Here is a 26,773-nt window from a genome sequence, read left to right on the forward strand (position 1 = left end):
AGGTCTCCTCTGGGACAGAGATACAAAGTGCAGGTCTCCTCTGGGGCAGAGATACAAAGTACAGGTCTCCTCTGGACAGATACAAAGTACAGGTCTCCTCTGGGACAGAGATACAAAGTGCAGGTCTCCTCTGGGGCAGAGATACAAAGTACAGGTCTCCTCTGGGACAGAGATACAAAGTACAGGTCTCCTCTGGGACAGAGATACAGTACAAAGTGCAGGTCTCCTCTGGGACAGAGATACAAAGTCCAGATATCCTGCAGGACAGAGATACAAAGTACAGGCCTCCTCTGGGACAGAGATACAAAGTACAGGTCTCCTCTGGGGCAGAGATACAAAGTACAGGTCTCCTCTGGGACAGAGATACAAAGTCCAGATATCCTGCAGGACAGAGATACAAAGTACAGGTCTCCTCTGGGGCAGAGAAACAAAGTACAGGTCTCCTCTGGGGCAGAGATACAAAGTACAGGTCTCCTCTGGGACAGAGATACAAAGTACAGGTCTCCTCTGGGGCAGAGATACAAAGTACAGGTCTCCTCTGGGACAGATACAAAGTACAGGTCTCCTCTGGGACAGAGATACAAAGTGCAGGTCTCCTCTGGGGCAGAGATACAAAGTACAGGTCTCCTCTGGGACAGATACAAAGTACAGGTCTCCTCTGGGACAGAGATACAAAGTGCAGGTCTCCTCTGGGGCAGAGATACAAAGTACAGGTCTCCTCTGGGACAGAGATACAAAGTACAGGTCTCCTCTGGGACAGAGATACAGTACAAAGTGCAGGTCTCCTCTGGGACAGAGATACAAAGTCCAGATATCCTGCAGGACAGAGATACAAAGTACAGGCCTCCTCTGGGACAGAGATACAAAGTACAGGTCTCCTCTGGGGCAGAGATACAAAGTACAGGTCTCCTCTGGGACAGAGATACAAAGTCCAGATATCCTGCAGGACAGAGATACAAAGTACAGGTCTCCTCTGGGGCAGAGAAACAAAGTACAGGTCTCCTCTGGGGCAGAGATACAAAGTACAGGTCTCCTCTGGGACAGAGATACAAAGTACAGGTCTCCTCTGGGGCAGAGATACAAAGTACAGGTCTCCTCTGGGACAGATACAAAGTACAGGTCTCCTCTGGGACAGAGATACAAAGTGCAGGTCTCCTCTGGGGCAGAGATACAAAGAACAGGTCTCCTCTGGGATAGGGATACAAAGTGCAGGTCTCCTCTGGGACAGAGATACAAAGTGCAGATATCCTGCAGGACAGAGATACAAAATACAGGCCTCCTCTGGGACAGAGATACAAAGTGCAGGTCTCCTCTGGGACAGAGATACAAAGTCCAGATATCCTTCAGGACAGAGATACAAAGTACAGGCCTCCTCTGGGACAGAGATACAAAGTACAGGCCTCCTCTGGGACAGAGATACAAAGTACAGGTCTCCTCTGGGACAGAGATACAGAGTACAGGTCTCCTCTGGGACAGAGATACAAAGAACAGGTCTCCTCTGGGACAGAGATACAAAGTACAGGTCTCCTCTGGGGCAGAGATACAAAGTACAGGTCTCCTCTGGGACAGATACAAAGTGCAGGTCTCCTCTGGGACAGAGATACAAAGTCCAGATATCCTGCAGGACAGAGATACAAAGTACAGGCCTCCTCTGGGACAGAGATACAAAGTGCAGGTCTCCTCTGGGACAGAGATACAAAGTCCAGATATCCTGCAGGACAGAGATACAAAGTACAGGCCTCCTCTGGGACAGAGATACAAAGTACAGGCCTCCTCTGGGACAGAGATACAAAGTACAGGCCTCCTCTGGGACAGAGATAAGAAGTGCAGGTCTCCTCTGGGACAGAGATACAAAGTACAGGTCTCCTCTGGGACAGAGATACAAAGTACAGGTCTCCTCTGGGACAGAGATACAAAGTCCAGATATCCTGCAGGACAGAGATACAAAGTACAGGCCTCCTCTGGGACAGAGATACAAAGTGCAGGTCTCCTCTGGGACAGAGATACAAAGTCCAGATATCCTGCAGGACAGAGATACAAAGTACAGGCCTCCTCTGGGACAGAGATACAAAGTACAGGCCTCCTCTGGGACAGAGATACAAAGTACAGGTCTCCTCTGGGACAGAGATACAAAGTACAGGTCTCCTCTGGGACAGAGATACAAAGTACAGGTCTCCTCTGGGACAGAGATACAAAGTGCAGGTCTCCTCTGGGATAGAGATACAAAGTACAGGTCTCCTCTGGGACAGAGATACAAAGTACAGGTCTCCTCTGGGATAGAGATACAAAGTGCAGGTCTCCTCTGGGACAGAGATACAAAGTGCAGGTCTCCTCTGGGATAGAGATACAAAGTGCAGGTCTCCTCTGGGATAGAGATACAAAGTACAGGTCTCCTCTGGGACAGAGACACAAAGTACAGGTCTCCTCTGGGAAAGAGATACAGAGTACAGGTCTCCTCTGGGACCGAGATACAAAGTGCAGGTCTCCTCTGGGGCAGAGATACAAAGAACAGGTCTCCTCTGGGATAGGGATACAAAGTGCAGGTCTCCTCTGGGACAGAGATACAAAGTGCAGGTCTCCTCTGGGACAGAGATGCAAAGTACAGGTCTCCTCTGGGACAGAGATACAAAGTACAGGTCTCCTCTGGGACAGAGATACAGAGTACAGGTCTCCTCTGGGACAGAGATACAAAGTGCAGGTCTCCTCTGGGACAGAGATACAAAGTACAGGTCTCCTCTGGGATAGAGATACAAAGTACAGGTCTCCTCTGGGGCAGAGATACAAAGAACAGGTCTCCTCTGGGATAGGGATACAAAGTGCAGGTCTCCTCTGGGACAGAGATACAAAGTGCAGGTCTCCTCTGGGACAGAGATACAAAGTACAGGTCTCCTCTGGGATAGAGATACAAAGTACAGGTCCCCTCTGGGGCAGAGATACAAAGAACAGGTCTCCTCTGGGATAGGGATACAAAGTGCTGGTCTCCTCTGGGACAGAGATACAAAGTGCAGGTCTCCTCTGGGACAGAGATGCAAAGTACAGGTCTCCTCTGGGACAGAGATACAAAGTACAGGTCTCCTCTGGGACAGAGATACAAAGTGCAGGTCTCCTCTGGGATAGAGATACAAAGTACAGGTCTCCTCTGGGACAGAGATACAAAGTACAGGTCTCCTCTGGGATAGAGATACAAAGTGCAGGTCTCCTCTGGGACAGAGATACAAAGTGCAGGTCTCCTCTGGGATAGAGATACAAAGTGCAGGTCTCCTCTGGGATAGAGATACAAAGTACAGGTCTCCTCTGGGACAGAGACACAAAGTACAGGTCTCCTCTGGGAAAGAGATACAGAGTACAGGTCTCCTCTGGGACCGAGATACAAAGTGCAGGTCTCCTCTGGGGCAGAGATACAAAGAACAGGTCTCCTCTGGGATAGGGATACAAAGTGCAGGTCTCCTCTGGGACAGAGATACAAAGTGCAGGTCTCCTCTGGGACAGAGATGCAAAGTACAGGTCTCCTCTGGGACAGAGATACAAAGTACAGGTCTCCTCTGGGACAGAGATACAGAGTACAGGTCTCCTCTGGGACAGAGATACAAAGTGCAGGTCTCCTCTGGGACAGAGATACAAAGTACAGGTCTCCTCTGGGATAGAGATACAAAGTACAGGTCTCCTCTGGGGCAGAGATACAAAGAACAGGTCTCCTCTGGGATAGGGATACAAAGTGCAGGTCTCCTCTGGGACAGAGATACAAAGTGCAGGTCTCCTCTGGGACAGAGATACAAAGTACAGGTCTCCTCTGGGATAGAGATACAAAGTACAGGTCCCCTCTGGGGCAGAGATACAAAGAACAGGTCTCCTCTGGGATAGGGATACAAAGTGCTGGTCTCCTCTGGGACAGAGATACAAAGTGCAGGTCTCCTCTGGGACAGAGATGCAAAGTACAGGTCTCCTCTGGGACAGAGATACAAAGTACAGGTCTCCTCTGGGACAGAGATACAGAGTACAGGTCTCCTCTGGGATAGAGATACAAAGTACAGGTCTCCTCTGGGGCAGAGATACAAAGAACAGGTCTCCTCTGGGATAGGGATACAAAGTGCAGGTCTCCTCTGGGACAGAGATACAGAGTACAGGTCTCCTCTGGGATAGAGATACAAAGTACAGGTCTCCTCTGGGGCAGAGATACAAAGAACAGTTCTCCTCTGGGATAGAGATACAAAGTACAGGTCTCCTCTGGGACAGAGATACAAAGTGCAGGTCTCCTCTGGGACAGAGATGCAAAGTACAGGTCTCCTCTGGGACAGAGATACAAAGTACAGGTCTCCTCTGGGACAGAGATACAAAGTGCAGGTCTCCTCTGTGACAGAGACACAAAGTACAGGTCTCCTCTGGGACAGAGATACAAAGTACAGGCCTCCTCTGAGACAGAGATACAAAGTACAGGTCTCCTGTGGGACAGAGATTCAGAGTACAGGTCTCCTCTGGGATAGAGATACAAAGTACAGGTCTCCTCTGGTACAGAGATACAAAGTACAGGTCTCCTCTGGGGCAGAGATACAAAGAACAGGTCTCCTCTGGGACAGAGATACAAAGTGCAGGTCTCCTCTGGGACAGAGATGCAAAGTACAGGTCTCCTCTGGGACAGACGTACAAAGTACAGGTCTTCTCTGGGACAGAGACACAAAGTACAGGTCTCCTCTGGGACAGAGATACAAAGTACAGGTCTCCTCTGGGACAGAGATACAAAGTACAGGTCTCCTCTGGGACAGAGATACACAGTGCAGGTCTCCTCTGGGACAGAGATACAAAGTGCAGGTCTCCTCTGGGACAGAGATACAAAGTACAAGTCCCCTCTGGGACAGAGATACAAAGTACAGGTCTCCTCTGGGACAGAGACACAAAGTACAGGCCTCCTCTGGGACAGACGTACAAAGTACAGGTCTCCTCTGGGACAGAGACACAAAGTACAGGTCTCCTCTGGGACAGAGATACAAAGTACAGGTCTCCTCTGGGACAGAGATACAAAGTACAGGTCTCCTCTAGGACAGAGTTACAAAGTGCATGTCTCCTCTGGGACAGAGATACAAAGTACAGGTCTCCTCTAGGACAGAGAACAGGCCTCCTCTGGGACAGACGTACAAAGTACAGGTCTCCTCTGGGACAGAGACACAAAGTACAGGTCTCCTCTGGGACAGAGATACAAAGTACAGGTCTCCTCTGGGACAGAGATACAAAGTACAGGTCTCCTCTAGGACAGAGTTACAAAGTGCATGTCTCCTCTGGGACAGAGATACAAAGTACAGGTCTCCTCTAGGACAGAGATACAAAGTACAGGTCTCCTCTGGGGCAGAGATACAAAGTACAGGTCTCCTCTGGGACAGAGATACAAAGTGCAGGTCTCCTCTGGGACAGAGATACAAAGTACAGGTCTCCTCTGGGACAGAGATACAAAGTGCAGGTCTCCTCTGGGACAGAGATACAAAGTACAGGTCTCCTCTGGGACAGAGATACAAAGTACAGGTCTCCTCTGGGACAGAGACACAAAGTACAGGTCTCCTCTGGGACAGAGACACAAAGTACAGGTCTCCTCTGGGGCAGAGATACAAAGTACAGGTCTCCTCTGCGACAGAGGTACAAAGTGCAGGTCTCCTCTGGGACAGAGATACAAAGTACCGGTCTCCTCTGGGACAGAGATACAAAGTACAGGTCTCCTCTGGGACAGAGATACAAAGTACAGGTCTCCTCTGGGACAGAGATACAAAGTACAGGTCTCCTCTGGGACAGAGATACATAGTGCAGGTCTCCTCTGGGGCAGAGATACAAAGTACAGGTCTCCTCTCGGACAGAGATACAAAGTACAGGTCTCCTCTGGGACAGAGATACAAAGTGCAGGTCTCCTCTGGGACAGAGACACAAAGTACAGGTCTCCTCTGGGACAGAGACACAAAGTACAGGTCTCCTCTGGGACAGAGACACAAAGTACAGGTCTCCTCTGGGGCAGAGATACAAAGTACAGGTCTCCTCTGCGACAGAGATACAAAGTGCAGGTCTCCTCTGGGACAGAGATACAAAGTACAGGTCTCCTCTGGGACAGAGATACAAAGTACAGGTCTCCTCGGGGGCAGAGATACAAAGAACAGGTCTCCTCTGGGACAGAGATACAAAGAACAGGTCTCCTCTGGGACAGAGATACAAACTAGAGATCTACTTACAAGTTCATAATAGAATTCTCCATTTAATGTGACAGCCAATAACAGTAAAAAGACAACGTTTCATGCCCCATATGGACCATTCGTCACCTGATCATCTGACAAAAAGTCATTATGGGACATGAAACGTTGTCTTTCCACTGTTCTTGGCTGTCACATTAAATGGAGGTTTAGAGGCGTAGTTTTTATCTCGTAAGGTGCAGGCTGTAGAGTGGCCAGGATCCCACTTCTGCCATGTAGTAACACTCGCAGCTGGATATCTTCGGGCGCCGGACAATTCTTATAAAGTCTTACACAAGACATTCTAACATAATAATAAACTGTTTTATTTGCAGGTGGCAAACACATAACGTTTCAGGTGAAATATTTACAACTGAAGAGGGGAGATTCCCGAAACGTTGTGTAAGACTTTATTAGAATAGTGCAGCGGCCGAAGATATCCAGCAACATGAGAATAAACATGCTATAGTGTAATTATTGTGTACATACACACACACGTACTGTACATACATATACACATACATATATACACATACAGTATACACATACATACAGTGTAACTACAGTTTCACCATTCTGATTTTTATCTGCCATAGATAATGAGGACCTCAAAGAGCAGTATTGGAACCGGCCACTAATTACAGCTGCCGGCTAATACTGTAATAGTAATATTATACATTGGATTTATTATAGAACATCTTTTTACTTCCAAAACATTTTAACCTCTATTATTTGGAGGCATCATGCAGCCACCTCTGGGGGGGAATCCTGTGGTGTTTCAAAGAGCAGGAGGTGGCACAGTGGTATGTAAGGGGGGTTTAGGGCCCACACTCCCCAGCGGTACGTGCAGGAGGCTCCCCCTCGCGCAAGCGTGCGGCTAGGAACATCTGTAAAGGCGGAAAAACCGTATTCAGGGCCTGGCTGCTGGGGGAGCAGCTAGTCTGGCAGGAGTGAGAGGGGAGCTGAGGGAGACAGGGTTAGTCAGTGAGCGTGAGTGGCAGGTTAGTCAGTGAGAGTGAGTGACAGGGTTAGTCAGTGAGAGTGAGTGACAGGGTTAGTGAGTGACAGGGTTAGTCAGTGACAATGAGTGACAGGGTTAGTCAGTGAGTGTGAGTGACAGGGTTAGTCAGTGAGCGTGAGTGACAGGGTTAGTCAGTGAGAGTGAGTGACAGGGTTAGTCAGTGAGAGTGAGTGACAGGGTTAGTCAGTGAGAGTGAGTGACAGGGTTAGTCAGTGAGAGTGAGTGACAGGTTTGTCAGTGAGAGTGAGTGACTGGGTTAGTCAGTGAGAGTGAGTGACAGGGTTAGTCAGTGAGAGTGAGTGACAGGGTTAGTCAGTGAGAGTGAGTGACAGGGTTAGTCAGAGAGAGAGAGAGTGACATGGTTAGTCAGAGAGAGAGAGTGACAGGGTTAGTTAGTGAGCGTGAGTGACAGGTTAGTCAGTGAGAGTGAGCAACAGGTTAGTCAGTGTGAATGAGTGACAGAATTAGTGACAGACTGTTACAGGGTTAGTCAGTGAGAGTGAGTGACAGGGTTAGTAACATGGTTAGTCAGTGAGAGTGAGTGACAGGTTAGTCAGTGAGAGTAAGTGACAGGGTTAGTCAGTGAGAGTAAGTGATAGGATTAGTCAGTGAAAGTGAGTGACAGGGTTAGTCAGTGAGAGTGAGTGACAGGGTTATTGGCAGTGAGAGGGACAGGGTTGGTCTGTGAGTGTGAGGGACAAAGTAAGTCGGTGAGAGTGAGTGACAGGATTAGTCAGTGAGTGTGTGACAGGGTAAGTTAGGGTGAGTGAGTGAGTTGGTTAGTCAGTGAGATTGACTGACAGGGTTAGTCAGTGAGAGTGAGTGGCAGGGTTAGTCACTAAGAGTGAGTGACAGGGTTAGCTAGTGAACGTGAGTGACAGGGTTAGTCAGTGAGAGTAAGTGGCAGGGTTAGTCAGTGAGAGTCAGTGGAAGGGTTAGTTAGTGAGCATGAGTGACATGGTTAGTTAGTGATTGTGAGTGACAGGGTTAATTAGTGAGCGTGAGTGACAGGGTTAGTCAGTGTGAGTGAGTGACAGGGTTAGTCAGTGAGAATGAGTGACAGGGTTAGTTAGTGAGTGTGAGTGATAGGGTTAGTCAGTGAGAGTATGTGGCAGGGTTAGCTAGGTTGAGTGAGTGACAGGGTTAGTTAGTGAGTGCTGCTGAAAAGGTTAGTCAGTGAGAGTAAGTGGCAGGGTTAGTTAGTGTGAGTGAGTGACAGGGTTAGTTAGTGTGAGTGACAGGGTTAGTGAGTGTGAGTGACGGGGTTAGTTAGTGAGTGTGAGTGACAGGGTTAGTGAGTGTGAGTGACAGGGTTAGTCAGTGGGTTAGTTAGTGTGAGTGAGTGACAGGGTTAGTTAGTGTGAGTGAGTGACAGGGTTAGTCAGTGATAGTTGGCTTGTACAATACGTGTTAATGATGGGAATGCAGGATCAGTGTTTTGGGGATTACATTTGTATGTGTATTAGTAATAAATGTTTATATTTCGGCAGTTATTTATTTTGTCCTGTTGCGAGGTTCAGGTTTCTCAGCCACATACCTTTTGCCCCAGTAACAAGCATCATTGCTGTGCATCAAGAGAAATGCGGACACCACTTCCCTCAGCGACGCTACTCAGACTAGATCAGGCACAAATGCAATATGGAGACGTATATACAACGCAATGTAAGAGAAATCCCACGTAGCCACACTCTGTAACACAGTGGTATCCGGCCCCTCTATAACACAGTGGTATCCGGCCCCTCTATAACACAGTGGTATCCGGCCCCTCTATAACACAGTGATATCCGGCCCCTCTATAACACAGTGGTATCAGGCCCCTCTATAACACAGTGGTATCCGGCCCCTCTATAACACAGTGGTATCCGGCCCCTCTATAACCCCTTCACTGAGGAACACTTTGAAGAAGAAACCAGAACAAATCAACGCATGACTCACTGTTGGTGTGTGGGATCCTGGCGCTGTTGGCGCGCTCCTACCGAGGTGCTTGCAGAAACAAATGGAGAGAAGAAGGCTGTGCAGCTGCACCCGGTGAGAGCCGGGGCCCAGGGAGGAGAAGGGATCCCTGATATTACACAGGCTCAGTGTAAGTGACCGAGCCTGGAATGGAACACAAGCTCACACCCGTACAGGTTCTATACTGCTGGCTCATGCTGTGGGTTAGAGAGCAGCGGGTGCGGCTTGTACACAGTCAGCTTAACAGACATGGCAAGAGTCTGTGTATTGGGGCAACTTTAAGCCCTTTTGCACACAGGGAGGAAAGGCTTTGGGAGCATGAATATACAGTATATAGTGATATCATTATAAAGTGCAGCATATTGTCAGGGGTGAGAGCTGTTCCACACGAAAATTACGGCTGATTTACATTATAAGGCTGAGGCCCCGCTGCACGCGCCCGCACGGCCGCCTTGCTTGCCGGCGGCGCGTGCAATTCACTGCACCGCGATCTGCGATCCGCAGTGACATTTTTACGGCACAGGGGGGCGTGGCCAAAATGGGTGGGGGGGCGAGGCCATGACGTGAGTGGGCGGGACCATCACACACGGAGACAGCCCCTCAGCCCCACTCAGCGGCACTCAGCCCGTCAGCCCCCCTCATCCCCCCTCAGCCCGTCCTCCCCCCTCAGCGGCACTCAGCCCGTCAAAGGCACTCAGGCACACACAGGCACACACGCACACACAGGTAATAAGGCACACAAACACAAATACACACACAGGGGGGATTGGAGCAGAGGGGGGAACCGGAATGGGGGGTGAATCAAAACGGGGGAATAAGGTTGGAGGAAAGGAAATTTCCCCAGCAACAAAGGAAAGGGTTCTTTACAGTAAGGGCAGTGAAAATGTGGAATTCATTACCCATGGACTCTGTGATGGCAGATACAATAGATTTGTACAAAAAAAGGTTGGACATCTTTTTAGATGGGAAAGGCGTACAGGGAAATACCAAATAAGTATACATTGGAAGGAAGTTGATCCAGGGATTAATCCGATTGCAGTGAGTGACATCATTAAGCAGTGAGTGACATTAGTAAGAAGTGTGACATCTTTAAGATGTGAGTGACATCATTAAACAGTGTGACATCATTAAGCAGTTGATGACATCATTATGTGTGACATTTTTAAGCAGTGAGTGAAATCATTAACCAGTGAGTGACATCTTTAAGCAGTAAGTGACCTCATTAAGCAGTGAGTGACATCATTAAGCAGTAAATGACCTCATTAAGCAGTGAGTGACATCATTAAGCAGTCAGCGCTTTCTGTTTAGATAGTTTGCTAAGAGGCCTTAGAGTTTCTGTCAAACACTCCTCTCTCTGCAGCCGGCACTGACCCCTCTGTGCAGTGACATGTTGTAGTATCCTGTGCTTCTCTCTCTGCAGCCGGCACTGATCCCCTCTGTGCAGTGACATGTTGTAGCATCCTGTGCTTCTCTCTGCAGCCGGCACTGATCCCCTCTGTGCAGTAACATGTTGTAGCATCCTGTGCTTCTCTCTCTGCAGCCGGCACTGACCCCCTCTGTGCAGTGACATGTTGTAGCATCCTGTGCTTCTCTCTCTGCTGCCGGCACTGACCCCCTCTGTGCAGTGACATGTTGTAGCAACCTGTGCTTCTCTCTCTGCAGCCGGCACTGACCCCCCTCTGTGCAGTGACATGTTGTAGCAACCTGTGCTTCTCTCTCTGCAGTCGGCACTGACCCCCTCTGTGCAGTGACATGTTGTAGCATCCTGTGCTTCTCTCTCTGCAGCCGGCACTGACCCCCTCTGTGCAGTGACATGTTGTAGCATCCTGTGCTTCTCTCTCTGCAGCCGGCACTGACCCCCCTCTGTGCAGTGACATGTTGTAGCATCCTGTGCTTCTCTCTCTGCAGCCGGCACTGACCCCCTCTGAGCAGTGACATGTTGTAGCATCCTGTGCTTCTCTCTCTGCAGCCGGCACTGACCCCCTCTGTGCAGTGACATGTTGTAGCATCCTGTGCTTCTCTCTCTGCAGCCGGCACTGACCCCCTCTGTGCAGTGACATGTTGTAGCATCCTGTGCTTCTCTCTGCAGCCGGCACTGACCCCCCTCTGTGCATTGACATGTTGTAGCATCCTGTGCTTCTCTCTGCAGCCACCACTGACCCCCTCTGTGCAGTGACATGTTGTAGCATCCTGTGCTTCTCTCTCTGCAGCCGGCAATGACCCCCTCTGTGCAGTGACATGTTGTAGCATCCTGTGCTTCTCTCTCTGCAGCCGGCACTGACCCCTCTCTGTGCAGTGACATGTTGTAGCATCCTGTGCTTCTCTCTCTGCAGCCAGCACTGACCCCCTCTGTGCAGTGACATGTTGTAGCATCCTGTGCTTCTCTCTCTGCAGTCGGCACTGACCCCCTCTGTGCAGTGACATGTTGTAGCATCCTGTGCTTCTCTCTCTGCAGCCGGCACTGACCCCCTCTGTGCAGTGACATGTTGTAGTATCCTGTGCTTCTCTCTCTGCTGCCGGCACTGACCCCCTCTGTGCAGTGACATGTTGTAGCATCCTGTGCTTCTCTCTCTGCAGCCGGCACTGACTCCCCCTCTGTGCAGTGACATGTTGTAGCATCCTGTGCTTCTCTCTGCAGCCGGCATTGACCCCCTCTGTGCAGTGACATGTTGTAGCATCCTGTGCTTCTCTCTCTGCAGCCGGCACTGACCCCCTCTGTGCAGTGACATGTTGTAGCATCCTGTGCTTCTCTCTCTGCTGCCGGCACTGACCCCCTCTGTGCAGTGACATGTTGTAGCATCCTGTGCTTCTCTCTCTGCAGCCGGCACTGACCCCCTCTGTGCAGTGACATGTTGTAGCATCCTGTGCTTCTCTCTCTGCAGCCGGCACTGACCCCCCTCTGTGCAGTGACATGTTGTAGCATCCTGTGCTTCTCTCTCTGCAGCCGGCACTGACCCCCCCTCTGTGTAGTGACATGTTGTAGCATCCTGTGCTTCTCTCTGCAGCCGGCACTGACCCCCTCTGTGCAGTGACATGTTGTAGCATCCTGTGCTTCTCTCTCTGCAGCCGGCACTGACCTCCCTCTGTGCAGTGACATGTTGTAGCATCCTGTGCTTCTCTCTCTGCAGCTGGCACTGACCCCCCTCTGTGCAGTGACATGTTGTACATCCTGTGCTTCTCTCTCTGCAGCCAGCACTGACCCCCCTCTGTGCAGTGACATGTTGTAGCATCCTGTGCTTCTCTCTCTGCAGCCGGCACTGAACCCCTCTGTGTAGTGACATGTTGTAGCATCCTGTGCTTCTCTCTCTGCAGCCGGCACTGACCCCCCCTCTGTGCAGTGACATGTTGTAGCATCCTGTGCTTCTCTCTGCAGCCGGCACTGACCCCCTCTGTGCAGTGACATGTTGTAGCATCCTGTGCTTCTCTCTCTGCAGCCGGCACTGACCTCCCTCTGTGCAGTGACATGTTGTAGCATCCTGTGCTTCTCTCTCTGCAGCTGGCACTGACCCCCCTCTGTGCAGTCACATGTTGTAGCATCCTGTGCTTCTCTCTCTGCAGCCAGCACTGACCCCCCTCTGTGCAGTGACATGTTGTAGCATCCTGTGCTTCTCTCTCTGCAGCCGGCACTGAACCCCTCTGTGTAGTGACATGTTGTAGCATCCTGTGCTTCTCACTCTGCAGCCGGCACTGAACCCCTCTGTGCAGTGACATGTTGTAGCATCCTGTGCTTCTCTCTCTGCTGCCGGCACTGACCCCCCTCTGTGCAGTGACATGTTGTAGCATCCTGTGCTTCTCTCTCTGCAGCCGGCACTGACCCTCCCTCTGTGCAGTGACATGTTGTAGCATCCTGTGCTTCTCTCTCTGCAGCCGGCACTGACCCTCTCTGTGCAGTGACATGTTGTAGCATCTTGTGCTTCTCACTCTGCAGCCGGCACTGACCCCCCTCTGTGCAGCGACATATTGTAGCATCCTGTGCTTCTCTCTGCAGCCGGCACTGACCCCCCTCTGTGCAGTGAAATGTTGTAGCATCCTGTGCTTCTCTCTCTTCAGCCGGCACTGACCCCCTCTGTGCAGTGACATGTTGTAGCATCCTGTGCTTCTCTCTGTGCAGTGACATGTTGTAGCATCCTGTGCTTCTCTCTCTGCAGCCGACACTGACCCCCTCTGTGCAGTGACATGTTGTAGCATCCTGTGCTTCTCCCTCTGCAGCCGGCACTGACCCTCTCTGTTCAGTGACATGTTGTAGTATACTGTGCTCCTCTCTGCAGCCGGCACTGACCCCCTCTGTGCAGTGACATGTTGTAGTATCCTGTGCTTCTCTCTCTGCAGCCGGTACTGACCCCCTCTGTGCAGTGACATGTTGTAGCATCCTGTGCTTCTCTCTCTGCAGCCGGCACTGACCCCCTCTGTGCAGTGACATGTTGTAGCATCCTGTGCTTCTCTCTGCAGCCGGCACTGACCCCCTCTGTGCAGTAACATGTTGTAGCATCCTGTGCTTCTCTCTCTGCAGCCGGCACTGACACCCCTCTGTGCAGTGACATGTTGTAGCATCCTGTGCTTCTCTCTCTGCAGCCGGTACTGACCCCCTCTGTGCAGTGACATGTTGTAGCATCCTGTGCTTCTCTCTGCAGCCGGCACTGACCCCCTCTGTGCAGTAACATGTTGTAGCATCCTGTGCTTCTCTTTCTGCAGCCGGCACTGACACACCTCTGTGCAGTGACATGTTGTAGCATCCTGTGCTTCTCTCTCTGCAGCCGGCACTGACCCCCGTCTGTGCAGTGACATGTTGTAGCATCCTGTGCTACTCTCTCTGCAGCTGGCACGGACCCTCTCTCTGCAGTGACATGTTGTATCATCCTGTGCTTCTCTCTCTGCAGCCGGCACTGACCCCCTCTGTGCAGTGACATGTTGTAGGATCCTGTGCTCCTCTCTGCAGCCGGCACTGACCCCCCTCTGTGCAGTGACATGTTGTAGCATCCTGTGCTTCTCTCTCTGCAGCCGGTACTGACTCCCTCTGTGTAGTGACATGTTGTAGCATCCTGTGCTTCTCTCTCTGCAGCCGGTACTGACCCCCTCTGTGCAGTGACATGTTGTAGCATCCTGTGCTTCTGTCTCTGCAGCCGGCACTGACCCCCTCTGTGCAGTGACATGTTGTAGCATCCTGTGCTTCTCTCTCTGCAGCCGGCACTGACCCCCTCTGTGCAGTGACATGTTGTAGCATCCTGTGCTTCTCTCTGCAGCCAGCACTGACCCCCCTCTGTGCAGTGACATGTTGTAGCATCCTGTGCTTCTCTCTGCAGCCGGCACTGACCCCCCTCTGTGCAGTGACATGTTGTAGCATACTGTGCTTCACTCTGCAGCTGGCACTGACCCCCTCTGTGCAGTGACATGTTGTAGCATCCTGTACTTCTCTCTCTGCAGCCTGCACTGACCCCTCTGTGCAGTGACATGTTGTAGCATCCTGTGCTTCTCTCGTTGCAGCCGGCACTGACCCCCTCTGTGCAGTGACATGTTGTAGCATCCTGTGCTTCACTCTCTGCAGCCGGCCCTGACCCCCCTCTGTGCAGTGACATGTTGTAGCATCCTGTGCTTCTCTCTGCAGCTGGCACTGACCCCCTCTGTGCAGTGACATGTTGTAGCATCCTGTGCTTCTCTCTGCAGCTGGCACTGACCCCCTCTGTGCAGTGACATGTTGTAGCATCCTGTGCTTCTCTCTCTGCAGCCGGCACTGACCCCCCTCTGTGCAGTGACATGTTGTAGCATCCTGTGCTTCTCTCTCTGCAGCCGGCACTGACCCTCCCTCTGTGCAGTGACATGTTGTAGCATCCTGTGCTTCTCTCTCTGCAGCCGGCACTGACCCTCTCTGTGCAGTGACATGTTGTAGCATCTTGTGCTTCTCACTCTGCAGCCGGCACTGACCCCCCTCTGTGCAGTGACATGTTGTAGCATCCTGTGCTTCTCTCTGCAGCCGGCACTGACCCCCCTCTGTGCAGTGACATGTTGTAGCATCCTGTGCTTCTCTCTCTGCAGCCGGCACTGACCCCTCTGTGCAGTGACATGTTGTAGCATCCTGTGCTTCTCTCTCTGCAGCCGGCACTGACCCCCTCTGTGCAGTGACATGTTGTAGCATCCTGTGCTTCTCTCTCTGCAGCCGGCACTGACCCCCTCTGTGCAGTGACATGTTGTAGCATCCTGTGCTTCTCTCTCTGCAGCCGGCACTGACCCCCCTCGGTGCAGCTCCTGCGGTGGAGCCTGTGATGCTGAAAACGGATGTAGCTGTAGTACTGAGGGTGCGCCACTCTGCATCCCCACCACTGAGTGTACTATAGCCCCCGCTGACTGCTGCCCTGAGGGATTTCACTGGGACCCGTCTAGTTCCTGCTGCTCAGGTGAGGAGTATTACTGTGGGTATTACAGGGAGTAACACCATATGGTTGCCAGGTGTTCGATATTGAATCGGACTGTCCTGTATGTGGACACTGTCCTGTAACATATGAGGTAATACTGGACATGTATGTGTAACATGAGAGAGAGGCATACTGTATGTGTAACATGAGAGACATTCTGTATGTGTAACATGAGAGAGACGTACTGTATGTGTAACATGAGAGAGGAGTACTGTATGTGTAACATGAGAGAGAAATACTGTATGTGTAACATGAGAGAAACGTACTGTATGTGTAACATGAGAGAGACATACAGTATGTGTAACATGAGAGAGACGTACTGTATGTGTAACATGAGAGAGACATACTGTATGTGTAACATGAGAGAGACATACTGTATGTGTAACATGAGAGAGACGAACTGTATGTGTAACATGAGAGAGACGTACTGTATGTGTAACAGGAGAGAGACATGTATGTGTAACATGAAAGAGACGTACTGTATGTGTAACATGAGAAAGACGTACTGTATGTGTAACATGAGAGAAACATGTATGTGTAACATGAGAGAGGTGTACTGTATGTGTAACATGAGAGAGGCGTACTGTATGTGTAACATGAGAGAGACATTCTGTATGTGTAACATGAGAGAGACATGTATGTGTAACATGAGAGAGACGTACTGTATGTGTAACATAAGAGAGACATACTGTATGTGTAACATGAGACATTCTGTATGTGTAACATGAGAGAGACATACTGTATGTGTAACATGAGAGAGACGTACTGTATGTGTAACATGAGAGAGACGTACGGTATGTGTAACATGAGAGAGACGTACGGTATGTGTTACATGAGAGAGACGTACTGTATGTGTAACATGAGAGAGACATACTGTATGTGTAACATGAGAGAGACGTACTGTATGTGTTACATGAGAGAGACGTACTGTATGTGTAACATGAGAGAGATATACTGTATGTGTAACATGAGAGAGACGTACTGTATGTGTAACATGAGACATACTGTATGTGTAACATGAGGGACGTACTGTATGTGTAACATGAGAGAGACGTACTGTATGTGTAACATGAGAGAAACATGTATGTGTAACATGAGAGACATACTGTATGTGTAACATGAGAGAGACGTACTGTATGTGTAACATGAGAGAGACATACTGTATGTGTAACATGAGACATACTGTATGTGTAACATGAGAGGGAAGTACTGTATGTGTAACATGAGACTGACGTACTGTATGTGTAACATGAGAGAGACGTACTGTATGTATAACATGAGAGAAACATGGATGTGTAACATGAGAGACATACTGTATGTGTAACATGAGAGAGACATACTGTATGTGTAACATGAGACATACTGTATGTGTAACATGGTAGAGGCGTACTGTATGTGTAACATGAGAGAGACATATGTGTAACATGAGAGAGACGTACTGTATGTGTAACATGAGAGAGACATACTGTATGTGTAACATGAGACATACTGTATGTGTAACATGGTAGAAGCGTACTGTATGTGTAACATGAGAGAGACATATGTGTAACATGAGAGAGACGTACTGTATGTGTAACATAAGAGAGAGATACTGTATGTGTAACATGAGACATACTGTATGTGTAACATGAGACATACTGTATGTGTAACATGAGGAGAGACATACTGTATGTGTAACATGAGAGAGACGTACTGTATGTGTAACATGAGAGAGACGTACTGTATGTGTAACATGAGAGAAACATGTATGTGTAACATGAGAGAGACATACTGTATGTGTAACATGAGAGAGGCGTACTGTATGTGTAACATGAGAGAGACGTACTGTATGTGTAACATGAGAGAGACGTACGGTATGTGTAACATGAGAGAGACGTACGGTATGTGTTACATGAGAGAGACGTACTGTATGTGTAACATGAGAGAGACGTACTGTATGTGTTACATGAGAGAGACGTACTGTATGTGTAACATGAGAGAGATATACTGTATGTGTAACATGAGAGAGACGTACTGTATGTGTAACATGAGACATACTGTATGTGTAACATGAGGGACGTACTGTATGTGTAACATGAGAGAGACGTACTGTATGTGTAACATGAGAGAAACATGTATGTGTAACATGAGAGACATACTGTATGTGTAACATGAGAGAGACGTACTGTATGTGTAACATGAGAGAGACATACTGTATGTGTAACATGAGACATACTGTATGTGTAACATGAGAGGGAAGTACTGTATGTGTAACATGAGACTGACGTACTGTATGTGTAACATGAGAGAGACGTACTGTATGTATAACATGAGAGAAACATGGATGTGTAACATGAGAGACATACTGTATGTGTAACATGAGAGAGACATACTGTATGTGTAACATGAGACATACTGTATGTGTAACATGGTAGAGGCGTACTGTATGTGTAACATGAGAGAGACATATGTGTAACATGAGAGAGACGTACTGTATGTGTAACATGAGAGAGACATACTGTATGTGTAACATGAGACATACTGTATGTGTAACATGGTAGAGGCGTACTGTATGTGTAACATGAGAGAGACATATGTGTAACATGAGAGAGACGTACTGTATGTGTAACATAAGAGAGAGATACTGTATGTGTAACATGAGACATACTGTATGTGTAACATGAGACATACTGTATGTGTAACATGAGGAGAGACATACTGTATGTGTAACATGAGAGAGACGTACTGTATGTGTAACATGAGAGAGATGTACTGTATGTGTAACATGAGAGAAACATGTATGTGTAACATGAGAGAGACATACTGTATGTGTAACATGAGAGAGGCGTACTGTATGTGTAACATGAGAGAGACGTTATGTATGTGTAATATGAGAGAGACATGTATGTGTAACATGAGAGACATACTGTATGTGTAACATGAGACATTCTGTATGTGTAACATGAGAGAGACATACTGTATGTGTAACATGAGAGAGATGTACTGTATGTGTAACACGAGAGAGACGTACGGTATGTGTAACATGAGAGAGACGTATTGTATGTGTAACATGAGAGAGACATATGTGTGTAACATGAGAGAGACGTACTGTATGTGTTACATGAGAGAGACGTACTGTATGTGTAACATATGAGACGTACTGTATGTGTAACATGAGAGAGATATACTGTATGTGTAACATGAGAGAGACGTACTGTATGTGTAACATGAGACATACTGTATGTGTAACATGAGAGGGACGTACTGTATGTGTAACATGAGAGAGACGTACTGTATGTGTAACATGAGAGAGAGACGTACTGTATGTGTAACATGAGAGAGAGAGGTACTGTATGTGTAACATGAGAGTGATGTACTGTATGTGTAACATGAGAGAGACATACGGTATGTGTAACATGAGAGAGACATACTGTATGTGTAACATGAGAGAGACATACTGTATGTGTAACATGAGAGAGACGTACTGTATGTGTAACATGAGAGAGACGTACTGTATGTGTAACATGAGAGAGACGTACTGTATGTGTAACATGAGAGAGAGACGTACTGTATGTGTAACATGAGAGAGACGTACTGTATGTGTAACATGAGACGTACGGTATGTGTAACATGAGAGAGACGTGTATGTGTAACATGAGAGAGATATACTGTATGTGTAACATGAGAGAAACGTACTGTATGTGTAACATGAGAGAGACATACTGTATGTGTAACATGAGAGAGAAGTACTGTATGTGTAACATGAGTTAGACATACTGTATGTGTAACATGAGAGAGACAAGTATGTGTAACATGAGAGAGACATACTGTATGTGTAACATGAGAGAAACGTACTGTATGTGTAACATGAGAGAGACATACTGTATGTGTAACACTAGAGAGACATACTATATGTGTAACATGAGAGGCATTCTGTATGTGTAACATGAGAGAGACATACTGTATGTGTAACATGAGAGAGAGGTACTGTATGTGTAACATGAGAGACATACTGTATGTGTAACATGAGAGAGACGTACTGTATGTTTAACATGAGAGAGACGAACTGTATGTGTAACATGAGAGAGAGACATGTATGTGTAACATGAGAGAGACGTACTGTATGTGTAACATGAGAGAGACGAACTGTATGTGTAACATGAGGGAGACGTACTGTATGTTTAGCATGAGAGAGACATGTATGTGTAACATGAGAGAGACATACTGTATGTGTAACATGAGAGAGACGAACTGTATGTGTAACATGAGAGAGACGTACTGTATGTGTAATATGAGAGAGACATACTGTATGTGTAACATGAGAGACGTTCTGTATGTGTAACATGAGAGAGACATACTGTATGTGTAACATGAGAGACGTACTGTATGTGTAACATGAGAGACATACTGTATGTGTAACAGGAGAGAGACGTACTGTATGTGTAACATGAGAGAGACATACTGTATGTGTAACATGAGACATACTGTATGTGTAACATGAGAGAGACGTACTGTATGTGTAACATGAGAGAGACAAACTGTATGTGTAACATGAGAGACGTACTGTATGTGTAACATGAGAGAGACGAACTGTATGTGTAACATGAGAGAGATGTGTATGTGTAACATGAGAGAGACATACTGTATGTGTAACATGAGAGAGAGGCATACTGTATGTGCAACATGAGAGAGACATACTGTATGTGTAACATGAGAGAGACATTTATGTGTAACATGAGGGAGACGTACTGTATGTGTAACATGAGAGAGAGACATACTGTATGTGTAACATGAGAGAGACATACTGTATGTGTAACATGAGAGAGACGTACTGTATGTGTAACATGAGAGAGACGTACTGTATGTGTAACATGAGAGAGACACTGTATGAGTAACATGAGAGAGGCATACTGTATGTGTAATATGAGAGAGACATATATGTGTAACATGAGAGAGAGGCATACTGTATGTGCAACATGAGAGAGACATACTGTATGTGTAACATGAGAGAGACATGTATGTGTAACATGAGGGAGACGTACTGTATGTGTAACATGAGAGAGACATACTGTATGTGTAACATGAGAGACGTTCTGTATGTGTAACATGAGAGAGACATATTGTATGTGTAACATGAGAGAGATGTACTGTATGTGTAACATGAGAGACATACTGTATGTGTAACATGAGAGAGACGTACTGTACTGTATGTGTAACATGAGAGAGACATACTGTATGTGTAACATGAGAGAGACATACTGTATGTGTAACATGAGAGACGCACTGTATGTGTAACATGAGAGAGATGTACTGTATGTGTAACATGAGAGAGATGTGTATGTGTAACATGAGAGAGACATACTGTACTGTATGTGTAACATGAGAGAGACATATATGTGTAACATGAGAGAGAGACATACTGTATGTGTAACATGAGAGAGACATACTGTATGTGTAACATGAGAGAGACGTACGGTATGTGTAACATGAGAGAGACGTACGGTATGTGTAACATGAGAGAGACATACTGTATATGTAACATGAGAGAGAGACATACTGTATGTGTAACATGAGAGAGACATACTGTATGTGTAACATGAGAGAGACGTACGGTACGTGTAACATGAGAAAGACGTACTGTATGTGTAACATGAGAGGGACGTACTGTATGTGTAACATGAATAGGGACGTACTGTATGTGTAACATGAGAGAGACATGTATGTGTAACATGAGAGAGAGGCATACTGTATGTGTAACATGAGAGAGACATACTGTATGTGTAACATGAGAGAGACATGTATGTGTAACATGAGAGAGACGTACTGTATGTGTAACATGAGAGAGACATACTGTATGTGTAACATGAGAGAGATATGTATGTGTAACATGAGAGATGTGTATGTGTAACATGAGAGCAACGTACTGTATGTGTAACATGAGACATGTATGTGTATGTGTAACATGAGAGGTGTATGTGTAACATAAGAGAGACATTTTGTATGTGTAACATGAGAGAGACATACTGTATGTGTAACATGAGAGAGACACTGTACTGTATGTGTAACATGAGAGAGACATACTGTATGTGTAACATGAGAGAGACACTGTACTGTATGTGTAACATGAGAGAGACGTACTGTATGTGTAACATGAGAGAGACACTGTACTATATGTGTAACATGAGAGAGACATACTGTATATGTAACATGAGAGAGACGTACTGTATGTGTAACATGAGAGAGACATACTGTATGTGTAACATGAGAGACGTACTGTATGTGTAACATGAGAGAGACATACTGTATGTGTAACATGAGTGAGACATACTGTATGTGTAACATGAGAGAGACATACTGTATGTGTAACATGGGAGAGACGTACGGTATGTGTAACATGAGTGAGACATACTGTATGTGTAACATGAGAGAGACATACTGTATGTGTAACATGAGTGAGACATACTGTATGTGTAACATGAGAGAGACATACTGTATGTGTAACATGGGAGAGACGTACGGTATGTGTAACATGAGTGAGACATACTGTATGTGTAACATGAGAGAGACATACTGTATGTGTAACATGGGAGAGACATACTGTATGTGTAACATGAGAGAGACGTACGGTATGTGTAACATGAGAGAGACGTACTGTATGTGTAACATGGGAGAGACGTACGGTATGTGTAACATGAGAGAGACGTACGGTGTGTGTAACATGAGAGTGACGTACGGTGTGTGTAACATGAGAGAGATATATTGTATGTGTAACATGAGAGAGATGTACTGTATGTGTAACATGAGAGAGACGTACTGTATGTGTAACATGAGAGAGACGTACTGTATGTGTAACATGGGAGAGACATACTGTATGTGTAACATGAGAGAGACGTACTGTATGTGTAACATGAGAGAGACATATTGTACTGTATGTGTAACATGAGAGACGTACGGTATGTGTAACATGAGAGAGACATACTGTATGTGTAACATGAGAGAGACGTACTGATTTGTAACAGGAGATATGTGTATGTGTAACATGAGAGAGACGTACTGATTTGTAACAGGAGATATGTGTATGTGTAACATGAGAGAGACATGTATGTGTAACAGGAGATATGTGTATGTGTATACTGGTATTACGGTACCTCTCTGGACATGTATATGTATGTGTAGGGACATAGAGACCTGACCGGCTTAGGGGGCAGCAGGGTTTCAGGGAGACAGGGCTGTCGCTAGGGGCTGGCCAGCTTCCTCCATCTTCGGTAATACAGCCAATCAGGAGGAAGTGTCAGGAGTTTGGGGGTGGGGCCAAGGTGGAGGCACTAGCTAGTGTGTGTGTGTGTGTGTGTGTGTGTGTGTGTGTGTGTGTGTGTGTGTGTGTGTGTGTGTGTGTGTGTTCTGTGGGGAGAGGAATGAGATGATTGGAGGGGGTGAGAGAGGATGAGGAGAGGTGGGTGAGAGAGGATGAAGAGAGGGGAGGAAGAGATGATGAGGGGAGTGGGGTGAGAGAGGTGAGAGATGATGATGGGAGTGGGTGAGATATGATGAGAGTGGGGTGAGAGATGATGAGGGTAGGGGGTGAGAGATGATGAGGTGAGGGGGTGAGAGATGATGAGGGGAGGGGGGTGAGATATGATGAGGGGAGGGGGGTGAGATATGATGAGGGGAGGGGGGTGAGAGATGATGAGGGGAGGGGGGTGAGATATGATGAGGGGAGGGGGGTGAGAGATGATGAGGTGAGGGGGTGAGAGATGATGAGGGGAGGGGGGTGAGATATGATGAGGGGAGGGGGGTGAGAGATGATGAGGTGAGGGGGTGAGAGATGATGAGGGGAGGGGGGTGAGATATGATGAGGGGAGGGGGGTGAGAGATGATGAGGGGAGGGTGGGTGAGAGATGAGGGGGGTTGAGAGATGATGGGAGGGGGGGGAGATGATGAGAGGAGGGGGGGAGATGATGAGGGGGAAGAAAGATGATGTGGGGCGGATGGGTGGGAGTGGTGGGTGAGTGTATGACTGCAGGTATGATATGTGATCTGACTGTTACGTCATTTTTTCTACATTTCACTCCCAAATTTGCACCAATTTCATATTCTATTTCGTAACTAAATTCTGGGGAGGGCGCTCCGTCCGCAGACATAGAATTTGTTTTACGAAATGGAAAGTAAATGTTGCAAATTGGTGCACAGTTGGGAGTGAAGACAAAATGACGTAAGGTCAGATAATTTATAAATAACCTTCACACCGATTTCTCCAGCACGTCGCACGTTTCACTATTGTGTCCAGTATTTTTGGAGAAGCCGCCTGGCAACCCTAAAGGTCAGTGACCTTTATACCTCAGAGCGGTGTCTGTCCTGGGGGATATTTGGGAGCAGTGGGGAGGGCTGTGTGTACCTGGAGGTATCTCTCTTCTCTAATCACTGTGTGTCTCTTTCAGATAAGGTGGTGTCTCCTACAGATGTGGTGATTTGCACTCCCCTGTGTTCTAATGATGAGGTTTGTGTTGATAACAACGGAGTGGGGACCTGTGTCTGTGATAACAGCATATATAGGGATAAAAGTGAGTATCTGCTCCCCTTATACATCACACTCAGTCACAGCTTCCCTCACCTGTGTTACACATGTATTGGGTATTCCTAATACTCGCTGTGTGACCCATGAGGAGGATTGAGTATCACTGCTCTAATCGCCTCAGTGCTGGAGGTGCAGTTAGGGGGAGAGGCCTGGTACTTAACGCACTGTCCTGTGAAGTAGGAGAGCCCATGCTTAGGGGCAGTAACAGCTCCTTATCGTCTTGTATAGCGGAATAGAATCTTTGGCCGTCACTACAACTCGCCGCCGGGCAGGTCGCCGCGGTACAATTCACTGCTCCGAAAATGAACTTCAGCTGCCGTGCGCTCCTAGTCCCGTGACTGCCGCTCCTTCTTTAAATGTCCTGTGGGTGGCAGGCACAGTGGCCACTGGACTGGGAGCACCGTCAGAGCGGCGGCGACCTGGCCGGTGCTTTTTGTGCTGGAGGCATGTAAAGTTACACTACAGTATGTCTCATGTATGTATGTATGTATGTGTGTATGTATGTGTGTGTATGTGTGTATGTGTGTATGTGTCTTTATTTATATAGCGCCATTAATGTACATAGCTCTTCACAGCAGTAATACATGTGACAATCATATAAATAAACACACAAGAGTCAAGATAAATGCAACTTGGGATGCCCCAACTCTATGGGAACAAGAACAACAAACAGGAATAGTAGTGGGTGCTGCAAGCAGAAAAAACCTAGTCAGGGTAACTGCATGTAGAACAGGAGGGAAGCTGAGCACACCAAAAGAAATCCAATAATTTACAAAAAGTTAATTTAATTGACTGATTACAGTCACAAACCATCTGACGTTTCAGTGTACAAACACCTTCTTCAGGGATGATTAGGGATTGTGATTAGGGGGGGGGGGAGAACAGGGCTACATTTGAAGGTGCTGCTGAGATTCATACCTGGGGTGCCCGAACTCAGTTACAAATTGTCATTTTCCTTAGCATTACCTTCCTGCCATGGAGCTACAGTCTACACTGTTATATTGATGGCCCAACTGTGCTGAAGCAGAAAGCTAGTGCTGTTCTAGTTGCCCTGAGGCGGGTAGCCGGGATGCCTGAAAGGGGTGCTCTGGTTAACCTCGTCCCAAGGGCCTCTGGAGAGGGTCTGCGATACTGGCAGCCAAGAGGAGGTGACGCTCGGTACTGTTAGGTGGGGTCTTATTAGGGGTGCCTGAACGTACTCAGGTGCCTGAAACTCTGATGGAGGAACCACCGCAGTGCTACCTTATTGTGAATGCACAAAGAGCCACAGAATAGTCAAACTGGACTGTGATCCAAAATGGAGTCTCCCTCATCCGGGAATGCTACACAGGCGACACGTTTTATCCGAGCACGGCTAGCACCGCAAGCCGGGGGATGCCCCGGCATGCTAGCCGCACTCCTTCAGACGGTCACGCGTCATCGGGTGCCTGCGCCCCCTGCACGCGCGTCCAGGGCTCCCCGAGGGAGCCCTGGTGTCCCGCGATGTGGGGGATGGCGGCATGGGGTTCCGGGGGACCCGGCGGACCTGGCAGCGGGAGGGAGAAAGCCCCGATCGGAGGGCGCTCCTCCGCTGCTTCGGCGCGCGCCCGGCACACTCCAGCGCGCGCCAGGTTACTGCTGCGGCCGAGAACGGGCAAATGCTCGAATAAACTCGGCCGCAGCAGTAACTGTGAGTCACACCTAAGATGGCGTCTCCCGCCAAGTCTGGCGAGCACAAGGACTGTACAAGAAATGATTGCAGAATTCTGTCCGGGTCTGGAGTGAAAACCAGAGCCCCGCCCCCGCGAGGTGAGTGTCTCAGCGCTGAGCCAGAACCACTCCTTGCTAATGTGTGCCCCTCCTCTGGAGTCCACCAGGGGGAGGGGGCACAGTGAGTCTCAATCAGTAACTGCTGTCTCCGCTAAGGAAAGTACAGGATGCAGTGAACCGCACCCACAGTTGTATGGGGCCTGGCGAGCGAAAGGAGTGTGCTACCCGTTGCTTTTGTGCCCGTGTCTACAGAAAAGTATGTCTGTAGATATGGACTTTACCCATTATGGACTTCCAAGAGGACTCCTAGTGGTGGGGGTGGATGGGAAGCGGAACCTCAGATGCCCCTGTTCCAAGTGAGATTTTCCAGATGGCGTATTGACCTGGGGAGACAAGTGTGCCTGCAGCAGAGCACAATTCCTGAAACCCACGATGCTGCGGCCGACTGAACTCACAGAGAAAGATGCGACTGACCCCTCTACCCGGGCGGTAAATGCTGCTACAGTATTCAATCAACCTCAACTCTGGAGGTTTCGGAGGGCCTGTGCGCCCTAAACGTCGTTCCAGAATGTCAGTGCACTTTGGTTCCAGACTCTGTTCCAGAGCCGGAACCCCAGATGTCGGAACCATTGGGTAAGGTGACTGCCCAGGAAAAGTTCGGAGTGCTTCCAATAGTGGCGCAGGAGCAGAACTGCTCACTGCCGATAGCCACCTGTGAATGCGAGGTGCCCTGACGCTGTTCCCTTGAGGAGGTGTCCCTGCCATCATCTTCTACTGATGACAGTGGCCAACCATCCGTGGTGATGCGCCTGCCGGCGGACCACCCAAGTGAAGCTGAGGACAAAGAGCCATTTGCCTCATCTGCTGCGTACCCTGCTGTGGGCCCGTG

General features: G+C 48.3%; 2 protein-coding genes across 2 annotated transcripts in view; both read left to right on the top strand.

Annotated features, from left to right (window-relative positions):
* Positions 1-26,773, top strand: part of LOC142496898 (pancreatic secretory granule membrane major glycoprotein GP2-like) — a 129,697-nt gene that overhangs the window by 1,762 nt on the left and 101,162 nt on the right. The window lies entirely within an intron of this gene.
* LOC142498033 (uncharacterized) overlaps positions 15,378-26,773 on the top strand; it is a 448,291-nt gene continuing 436,895 nt past the window's right edge. The window contains exon 1 of the mRNA XM_075606542.1: positions 15,378-15,563. The gene's annotated coding sequence lies outside the window, so the exon portion shown is untranslated. The remainder of the gene's footprint in view (positions 15,564-26,773) is intronic.

This window comes from Ascaphus truei, chromosome 6 (genome assembly GCF_040206685.1).
Source record: "Ascaphus truei isolate aAscTru1 chromosome 6, aAscTru1.hap1, whole genome shotgun sequence".
Classification (NCBI taxonomy): Eukaryota; Metazoa; Chordata; class Amphibia; order Anura; family Ascaphidae; genus Ascaphus; species Ascaphus truei.